Source organism: Myodes glareolus, chromosome 12 (genome assembly GCF_982192425.1).
Source record: "Myodes glareolus chromosome 12, mMyoGla1.1, whole genome shotgun sequence".
Taxonomy (NCBI): domain Eukaryota; kingdom Metazoa; phylum Chordata; class Mammalia; order Rodentia; family Cricetidae; genus Myodes; species Myodes glareolus.
Window position 1 is genome coordinate 15693787 of NC_142037.1, and position 9018 is coordinate 15702804.

A 9018-nucleotide genomic window follows, 5' to 3' on the forward strand; every position below is an offset into this window, starting at 1 on the left:
GGACAACAAATACTGAAGGTCTTTAAAAATCTATATGGACAGCAACTACCCTCAGAAGCTTCCTGTACACATGTGAAAGGAATTCACAAGGAGACAAAAACAACAGGGGAGAGAAGACTTCAACTAGATATCATGTGCCACCAAATTAAACCTCCAGTGCCAGGAACAGGTTACAGCCTCTTGAGTCATTAACCAAAGGGACCCATGGAAACCACCAAATAGCACAGGCTATTGCCAAGGCTCTTGGTTGCTCACACAACCTGATGTTAAGGTCTTGTTTCTGGAGGTAACACTTCTGTCACTGAATATGGAGAAGTTGAGCTGATGTCTAACTACATTATTTACCTACTAACCACAGTTCACTGTACTGGAAGGTACTCTGCACGCTCCAGGAGGAGAAAAATAGTCCTCAACACCTCTCAGCACAAACCCTTCAAACTACAATCACACCCAAATGTAAGGAAGCTCACAGATACCTGTAAATTTATATCTAGAGGATCCAACACCCTCTTGTCTCTTTGCAGGCACCAGACATGCACAGAGTGAACACACATGTATGCAGACAAAACATACATAGACATGAAATAAATGTGATCTATAGATATTGAGAAGAAATACATTTATGTAGTAAGTTCACTCTTTTCAAGTATATAACCCAGTATGTTTTTTTATGTTCTTAAAATTATGCAACCATCATTCTATTTACTTTTAAAATATTTTTGTCATTCGAGAAAAAACCCTTTATTCATTAGTAGTTACTCTTCATTTCTCCAGACCCCCACCACCTATTAGTTACCAATCTAACTTCCTGTTTCAAGTGTCTCATTCTGGGTATATAAGAGAAATCAAATAATCTGATAAAGAAGTGTCCTATTCTTCAGTACTTTGGCTACTTTCAACTGAGCTTAATGTTTGTGATATTTATTCATGTTATACGATGTATCAATTCTCTACTTCTTTCCATGACTAGAAACTAGACCACTGTATTAACACACCACCCTTTGTTTACCTACTCATCAAGCAGTAGGTAATAGGGGTTTCTCTCTTTTTTCTTATATAAAAGCTCAGGTGCTAGTGACTGCACCATTTTAATTTACATTCCAACAGTAATGTAGTAGGTTCCTGTTCTCTGGTATCTTTACACCCCAACATGTGCCCCAGCACCTGTGCATGCTAGACAAGTGCTTTACCTGTGACTTATATCCAAAGCATGCTACATCTGCTTTTCAATTGCTAGACCCTATTTTGCTGTCTAGCTTCAACCTCATATGACACACACACACACACACACACACACACACACACACACACACACACTCCTCTACCAAGTGCAGGAATTGCAGAGATGTATCACCAGGATTGACTTATCTTTTGTATTTTCACCATCTCGATGATATCAAATATCTTCTCATTGAAATTTGATTTGCAACACTTGATGGCTGATAGTGTTGAACATCTTCCAGTGTGCCAGTGGGACATTTGGAAATCTTTCCAGGTCACGTGGCATGTGGGTGAGGTTCAAACTACGGCTGGTAAGGGACAGACAAATATGCCATGTAGATGGAGATTGACTGCAAAATTTTATTAAAAGAGGAGGTGTAGTGGGGAGGAAGGGATGGGAGGAAGGGACAGAGAAAGACAGAGAGGGAGGAGGTAGAAGGAAAAGAGGCTGAGATCTGCTTGCCTCAGTGGGGGAAAAAGAGAAAAAGAGTGAAGGGGAAAAGAAGGGAGGGAGGGAGGGAGGGAGAGCACTAGAGAGACTGAGAGTAAGCAGACGGTCTCTTAAGGGGACAAGATACCATTTGCTATGCAGCCATGCAGATGGTGTGAGGTGCTGTGACAGGGTGTGTCTGAATACTAACACAATTTCTCTTCAGATCCATTTATTGCCCTCTGTGTCACTGGGCTGTCATTCTAGTGTTGAGTTATAAGAAATCTATACATTCTGAAGAAAATTCCCTATAGACCTATCTATGACTACACACAACACATGGGAATAAATCAAAGAGCAGGGGATATATACTGATTTCTTCTGGGCCCAAAGAAATAAGAAAGGCATGGACTTGATCATCAGGTCCTTGTGCATTATACAATTACTGACTGTACTGAAAAAATATTTAGTTACTTTAAAATGTTGTTGCTTTTTTCATTGTTAGAGAGGGAACCTGAAGCCTTACATGTATGAGGCAAACTCACACTACCCCCAAGCTGCATGCACAGTCCTATGTTTTCACTACTAGCTAGCATTGTACAAACATTTACTTATTTAGGGATGGAGAGGAATATTAGAAACACTTCTGTTTTTATTTTTTAATGGAAAGAAAACATAGGAAAATGGCCATTGAAATGGCTCAGCACCTAAGACCATTTTCCATACAAGTCTGATAACCTGAATTCCATTCCTGGAATTCATAATAGGAGAATTAAACCTACTCCCAGATGGTGTCCTCTGACCTCTACATATCTCCCTTGTCTTTCACACACACACACACACACACACACACACACACACACACACACACACACAGAGAGAGAGAGAGAGAGAGAGAGAGAGAGAGAGAGAGAGAGAGGGGGGCAAGGAAGATCACTGCTTATTGGCTATGAGAAGTTAATGGAGGGTAGGTGAGAGATCAGCATGAAAGTTTTACAGATGAGAAAAATGCAGGTAAACCATTACTCAACTGTTTTTGCTCTCTACCAAAATATTTAGTGATATGAATAATATTTAAGGGGGTAGCACTTGGGCAGAAGGACTGGTTGTCACTTTTAAAATCCACCAAAAAGCTACTGATACCATAAAGAGCTTTAAATGAATGATTTCAAATTAGTGCGTTTTAATAGAAAACTTTTAAATATGCAAACACTTCAGTAAATTTTTGTCATCGTTCAGAAAATGCTTTTCTTTAAAATTTCTATATGGTTTCCATTCTTCCTGACGTAGATTGTGAATGTCAGCATACTGATTCTTAAGGGGGAGCTTAAAAGGAACAAGGATGCACTCAAGCAGAACCTAGACACAAAAGCAAGAGTAATATGCTCAATCTCAAAGACTTTAGAATTAAGTTAGCATAAGTCAGTAAGGCAGATTGAGTGCACCACTCACAGTTGAGAATAAAATGATGTATGTACCCCTACATTACAAAACGAGAAGAATGCAATATGCTTATGGTTGCATCCAGACATTATTATAAGCTAGCTAAATGCCAGATAGTTTCCCTTTGTTATCTAGTCAACAACCATGTACTAGGACAAGCAGTAGACTCATGACAAGAGTCACTATTCAGCAACCATATGATATAACCCTCCAAATCAGATGGACAGAATGTCCACACTGGTCACATTCTATGCACGTGTAGTACAGGGAACTACTGGAGCACACAGAAGGCTTATGTGTTAGACTTGGGCCAGCACTATAGGCTCTAAGGTGGAGAACAGTGAAGACAAAGCAAGCCAGAAAGACAGAGAGAGGCAGTACCTGCAAACAGCCAGAGGTGAGAAAGTACACATCTGGTGAAAAGCTACAGAGAAAGGATAGGTGAGGATGAATAACTGGACAAATTAATTGATAAGGATGGGTTAGTTCAGGTCGAGAAAACACACTTTTCCTGAGGGAAGAGCAAAGAGGTGACATGGGTTCAAGTGCTTTTTGATTTTTGGGCAAAGGGTGACAAGCCACTACCTCAACAATGCAACTTTTATCTTTGCTGAGATCCTGGGCTTCTAGCTCCATTGTTTCACATCTGGATCCTTTGCTCTCCTTGGACAGAGATTCTTCTGACAGTGCTGTGGTGGCTTTATTTGACAACTTTAAAGCATATGCAGACTCCATTCATTGTGATCTCTCCAAATGTGGTCTAATTTTCATAGTGCTGTCTTCCAGGAGAGATTTGATATTGCACGTAGCTGTAGCTTTGTTGTTCCATCTATCTCTGGAAAATGTCATCTGAATACTACTGAAGATTACATTGAATATGTATATGTATGCATATATATACATATATATTGCTGTTATAAGCCTGTTATCTGCCTAACCTCTAAAAGAAAAATGGTTTAGTTTCAGGATTTTGTGGTCACACAGAAACATGTATGCTTTTAGTGGATTATCCCTGCTCAAGTTCCAAGTCTCTGTATTGCACCTCCTGGGGAATGCATGACATTTTATACTTCTCTTCACACCTAGAGTCTGTTGACCAAAACCCAGTGAGTGCACAGGGCATCCTGCAGTTGTACAGTTGACACAGTAAAGTCAGAGTAGATCCTGTCATACCTCTAGTGTCAGTGTAAGTCAAATATCACATCTGTCTTGTGAAGTGACTAATATTTCATACTTACTTAGATGCAGAAAATGCAGTAATAAAATACCTGAATTGACACTTGCATATTGAGTTTTGAAAACTCTGAGTAAAGAGAAATCCTGTGTAGTACACAGGGTACTGGCTATATTGCTAATATCACCCTTGTTCTGATTGCTCTAAAGTGGCTATATTGACCTTGACCATCTTTTATTATTTCTATCCAGTGACTCTGGCTGTAATCTGTTCTTGTTTCCAGAATCTGGAGCTGCAGGATCATTTTTGGCTAGAGTATTTTCCCCTTTAGGATGGGGATGCTTCTGCAGAATTGCTAGTGAAGAAAACATTTGATGTATTCTTTTCATCCCAGAAAAAGCAAGATCACTTTAAATGTATTTTGGACATTTTTAACTTTGCAATTTTTGTTTCTAAATGGGTAATTCTTTATTGACTTAGATCCTATTGGTTCCTTCGTATTATTTCACATATTCTGTACTATTTTCCTTTTCTTTTTCCCTGGAAAGTTGATTGTAAAATATTTCTTCTATGTAGTGTCCTTTCTGGAAGACACTCTTTCACTGGAGTAATGCATCACCCCTGGCTTTACAATCCTTGTGCTCCTTTAATATGGAGATAACTCTGGCTTAAGAGGAAGGCTTTGCAGAAGACATCCCACTTAAATTTGGGCACACATTTACTCTGTACATTTACACTTTTGGGTCTCTGTGTTAGTTTCCATCTCCTTTAGGAAGATGCTTCTCTAAGGAGGGCTGACTGAAGCACAGATCAATGGGTATGACAGTCATTTTATTGGCTTGCTGCTTTGGCAGAATAATAGTATTGGGTCTTCCATTAGGCTCATGACTTATCTGTTCTTGGGATCTTGGCTATGTTAGCAGTGTCAGGCATGTGTTCCTTTTCATGAAGTCTCCTTAAATACAATCAGACTGGTTAGTTACTTCAATAACATTCGTGCCACTGTTGTACCAGAATATCTTACAGGCAAGTCATTACTTTCAGTCGCAGTACTTACAGTTTGTTGATATTAGTGTTTACCTTTCTCTTCTGATGCACATGCAGATACTGTGCATATCATGAACACAGTGAGTACTGCTGAAGTTTCTAGTTAGGCACCAGCTCAACTTTCTTCCCCCTACTTTCTGGTTTTTGTTTTATTTTTCTGTTTGAATTTTATGTGCATTGGTGTTTGGCCATGGGTGTTGTGTTCTGGAAAGTAAAGTTACAGACAGTTGTGAGCAGTCATGTGGGTGCTGTGCATTGAACCTCGGTCCTGTGCAAGAACAGTCAGTGCTCTTAACTGCTGAGTCATCTATCCAACCCCTTATTTTTGTTTTTTTATATAGATAATACTTTAATTGCCTTTACATTCTAGGTATTATCTCTTTCTCTGATATGGAGCTGGTGAGATTTTTAGGCATGCTGGTATCTTCCTCTTAACTCAAGTAATGGTGTTCTTCGCTATACATAAACTTTAATTTCACAAGGTCTGATTTATTAAGTTTTTGTTTTCAAAGTCTATGGGATCCTGTTCAGAAATTCCTTTCCTTTATCAAAGAGGTCATGCCTATTCCCTATATTCTCCTCTGTCAAATTCATGGTATTAGGTTTTAGGTTCTGGCCCTTGATGCTTATCGAGATGACTTCTGCGCTGGGTCTACATAAAGGAATGAGATTCATTCTTCTCATTACACCTATTTGAATTGATCTGCATGATTTGTAAAATTGCTGTCAATTCCCTGAGTTGCACCGTGTTCTCTTTAGTTAAATGACATATAGATATATGAGTACAAATTTATGTATAGATTCTTACTAATATTTCATTAGGCAATGATATTTGAATGACAATGTCATACTCTTTAAATTCCTATATCTTTGTAGTATAACTGGAAATTTGTGATGGTAATACCTCAGGCAATATTATTGCTGTTCATGATTGCTTTGACTAATCTGTGTCTTTTGTATTAAAATATGAAATTTAAGATTGATTTCTAAATCCTGTGAAGAATTGTTGGGATTGAATAGAGTGTCTAGATTAATTTTTTTAGAATGGCCGTCTCCACCATACTATTCCTGCCAATCCAAAACCATGAAGGCTTTCTAGGTTATTGTATCTTTTTCTATTTCCTTTCATGAAGTTTAGAGTTTTCATTGTACAAGTCATTCAATTTCTTGGTTATACTCAATCTAAGATATTTGGGAGAATCTGTAAGTTCTACTGCTTGACCATTTTCTTAGTATTTTGGCACTTGTATTCGTGAAGGTGACTCTGCTCTGCTCATTAATTTTTATTCTAATACAACACTGAGTATATTTATTAGCAGCTGGTACAAGTAATGGGAGTCATTATAAGGTTAACAAGAAAACTGGGTACCCTTGGAGTGGGGAGGACCTTGGACTTCCCACGGGGCAGGGAACCCTGACTGCTCTTAGGACTAGAGAGGGAGGGAAAGGTGGGAAGGGGGAGGAAGAGGGTAGGTGAGAAGGAGGTGGAAATTTTTAATAAATAAATAACTCAAGAAACTAGACATTAAAACTTAATTAACCTAATTAAAAAAAACTGAACTGAACTGAACAGAGAATTCTCAACAGCAGAAGTTCAAATGGCCAAAAGATACTGAAGGTAATGCTCAACCTCCTTAGTGATCAGGGAAATGCAAATCAAAACAACATTGAGATACCAACTTACACCTATCAGAATAGCTAAAATCAAAAACACCAATGATAGCCTATGCTGGAGAGGATGTAGAGTAAGGGGAAGACTCATCCATTGTTGGTAGGAATGCACATTTGTGCAACCACTTTGGAATCAGTGTGGTGATTTCTCAGGAAACTGGAAGTCAACCTACCTCAGGACCCAGCAATTCTACTCCTGGGAATATACCCAAGAGATGCCCAATCACACTACAAAAGCATTTGTTCAACTATGTTCATAGCAGCACTGATTGTAATAGCCATAACCTGGAACAATCTAGGTGCCCCTCAATAGAAGAATGGATAAAGAAGTTGTGGAACATATACACTTTAGCATTTTGCTCAGTGGTAAAAAAAATGACATCTTGAATTTTGCATGCAAATGGATGGAAATAGAAAACGCTGTACTGAGTGAGATAACTTAGACCCAAGAAGATGAATATGGTATGCACTCACTCATTAGGTGGATTCTAGCCATAAACAAAGGACATTGAGCCTATAATTCTTGGTCCTAGAGAAGCTAAATAAGAAGATGAACCCAAAGAAAACCATATAGTTATCCTCCCGTATATTGGAAGTAGACAAGATTGCCAGGCAAAAGGTGGGAGCACGGGGATTTGGGGTGGGGTAGGGGTAAAGGGATATGAGGAGAGGGAAGGGAGAAGGGGAGAATTGAGGAGAGCTGGGAAAATGGGATGGTTGCGATGGAGGAAGGGTGGATATGGGAGCAAGGAAGTAGATATCTTAATTAAGAATGCCATTTTAGGGTTGGCAAGAGACTTGACTATAGAGGGATTCCAAGCAAATGTCCCCAGCTTGTTCCTTGGGCAGCAGAGGAGAGGGTGTCTGAACTGGCCTTATCCCATAGCCACACTGATGAATATCTTACATATCACCATAAAACCTTCATCTGGCAATCCATGGAGATAGAGACAGAGACTCACATTGGAACACTGGACTGAGCTTCCAAGGTTCAAATGAAGAGCAGAAGGAGGGAGAACAGGAGTAAAAAAGTCAGGATCACGAGAGGTGTGTCCACCCACAGAGATGGGGGGACTGATCTAATAAGAGCTCACCAAGGCCAGGTGGACTGGGGCTGATGAGCATGTGATTAAACCGCACTCTCTGAATGTGACTCACAATGAGGCTGACTGAGAAGAAAAGAACAATGGCACTGAGTTTTGATTCTACTGCATAGAATGGCTTTATGGGAGTCTAGTCTTTTTGGATGCTCACCTTTCTAGACCTGGATGGAGGGGGGAGAACATTGGACTTCCCACAGGGCAGAAAACCCTGACTGCTCTTAAAACTGAAGAGGGAGAATGGAGGGAGTAGGAGAGAAATGGGAGGAGGGGAGGAGGTGAAAATTTTTAATAAAGAACAAAAGAAATCTGGTAAATGTACAATGATGACAGATCTAAGGGCTGTCAACAAGATAATTCAACCTATGGGCCCTCTACAGTCTGGAATTCCTCTGCTTTCTCTGGTACCCAAAGGATGGCTTCTTATAGTTATTGATTTGAAGCATTGCTTCTTCCCTTATACTTTTACAAGAAAAGGATAGAGAAAAAGTTGCCTTCACAGTGCTGACTTATAGTAATTCTCAGCCTACTAGGAGATACCAGTGGACTGTCCTACCACAGGGAATGCTCAGTAGTCCCAGCCTGTGTCATTACTTTGTAAGTCAGGCATTGGAAATGATATGTAAGCAATTCCCTAAGTCTATAATTTACCATTACATGGATGATATTTGCTATCTGATTCAAACATAGATTCTTTAGAAAGAATGTTTGAGGAAGTTAAGATAGTTTTGCCTAGATGGGGATTACAAATTGCTCCTGAAAAGATTCAAAGAGGAGATTCTGTTAATTACTTAGGTTACAGAAGAGGTTTACAGAAAATTAGAACACAAAAGGCACAAATTAGGAGAAACTGGTTACGGACTCTTAATGACTTTCAAAGATTGTTAGGAGACATTTCCAGTCTACAACAGGATGTTGGGATAACACCTGAT